This window comes from Psammomys obesus, unplaced genomic scaffold (genome assembly GCF_907164565.1).
Source record: "Psammomys obesus unplaced genomic scaffold, mPsaObe1.curated_primary_1811, whole genome shotgun sequence".
Classification (NCBI taxonomy): Eukaryota; Metazoa; Chordata; class Mammalia; order Rodentia; family Muridae; genus Psammomys; species Psammomys obesus.
In genome coordinates this window covers 6543319-6545343 of record NW_026596069.1, presented here as the reverse complement: position 1 = coordinate 6545343, position 2025 = coordinate 6543319, and the positions used below count along the sequence as shown (strand labels likewise).

Sequence of the window (2025 nt, the reverse complement as noted above, 5' to 3'; positions counted from 1 at the left end):
ACTTCCCATGACTTTATCTCCTAAACAATTTATGGTCTCTGGACTGGAGAAAGTTCAGTAATCAGGCTCTGAGTTAATACCTTAAATGTCGGCTTTGGAGGCCTGTCTCATTTATAGGAAACATAATTACAATCTAATCTGGCTTCCTGCTTCCTTGAAATATGCTCCATTCTATAAGATTCTAGCTTTTTATTGGACATAATTTTCCTTTTCTTTCTTTCTTTTTTTTTTAACACACTTCACTGTCTGAATTATTTATTTATTTATTTATTTACCTATTTATTTATTTGTTTGTTTATTTACTTATTTATTTATTTATTTATTTTTGTACATCAGGCCATAAACTCATATGGAATGAGCTCCAGCAGCAACGGCTCCTCCCTGTTGGTCCTCACAAAGTGTGTCTCTCTGGGGGACACAGGCTGGCGCTTGAGCTGAACCTAGGTGCCCTTCTCTTAGGCCTCCTTCTTCTGGTTGTTCTTGTTCGGGCGCTTCAGGAAGCTGTCCCTGCTCTTCCAGTGCTTGATGTGCTCAGTGCGCAGGTTGATTCTCTTGATGAGAATCTTGCCCTTAACTTACTTGTTCACAGTGATGCCCACGGCATGCTGGGTGACGTTGTAGACTTCCGGTTTTTCCATAGTAACACTTGTAGGGCATTCCTTTTTAAACAGTGCCTACTCCCTTGATGTCTACAATGTCTCCCCTTCTGTAGATTCACATGGATGTGGCCAAAGGAACAACTCCACATTTCCTGAAAGGCCTGGAGAACATACAGCGAATGCTCCTCCTTTTCTGCTTTGTGCTCATCATCTTGGAGACTTGTTGCAAGATGGCTGCCATGGCAGACTGGACATAATTTTTCATACAATATATTTTGATCCCGATCCCAGTTTCTCCTCAAAACTATTCCCAGGTACTCCACTAACTCCCTTTCAACTCTATGCAACGCTCCCCGTCTTTAGAAAACAACAAAAGATAAAAGAAGAGAATAAATAGAACAGACAAGCAAAGAAAAAGTAGGAAACATATACACTATGCACGCAGACACATACACACAGGCAAGTGTGCACCTCAGAGCACACAAACACACACCAACACACACACACACACACACATACCATAAACTTATAACCTTTTTGATTTATTGCTAAGAACCAGAGAGAATTCAGCATCGTGCCATCCTCCATTATACAGAGCTTCTGCTCAACTGCTACCTAGAGTTCTCAAATCTTGGATACTTCTTGCAGACATGTCTAGTAAGGTTGCATGACATAACCCTGTGGTTCTATGTGGCTTGTGGATTACATGAGTTGGCTATGCTTTACTTTCTTTTGTAAATATTATCTATTATTATATTATGTATTGTTATTATAATTAATATACAATTATGATTTGTTTTCTTTATGAATGGAAGCCTTCGTATTACAGGTTGACCTCAAATTTACAAAACTGTTGAAGTCTAGCTTCAATGTTCAACTGGGGATACTGAGGCAGCTGCTGGCTGTTAGCCCAACAGACATTTTCTGAGAGCAAATTTTCCAGGGCAGCGCTGATGATTACCGACTGTGGCTTCCACTGATACTGGCAAACTGAGGGGTCAGAATTAAATTGCTGGCATCGGCCAGTGCTGGTAGCTTATACTTATTATGGTAAGCATTGTTTAGGGCTGTTGGCTCTTAGTGTTGGCTTTCCACTGGGAGCAGCAAAGAGCCTAAAAAAGGAAAGAGGGAAGAGAGAAAGACCACACACACAAACTCACAGTTACATTTGATGATGAAGTAAGACAGACTCCAGCAGATAGGTTCTAAAATTTTCTTTCTTTTATTTAACTTCTCTTCCTTTAGCTTCTCTTGCAGGCTTCTTTTACTTTGCATACATACATACATACATACATACATACATACATACATACATACACACTCATATAAGGGGTGGATAAAGCAAACTCCAGAGAGCAAGCTCTGACCCAATCTTGCATACATGTGTACACATACATCTTGGTAGATGAAATAACTCCAAAGAATG

At 39.9% G+C, this 2025-nt stretch overlaps 1 pseudogene; it reads right to left on the bottom strand.

The window, feature by feature from the left end:
• Positions 1 to 332: 332 nt before the first annotated feature.
• LOC129690199 (60S ribosomal protein L21-like) lies at positions 333 to 810 on the bottom strand (annotated as a pseudogene).
• Positions 811 to 2025: the final 1215 nt, after the last annotated feature.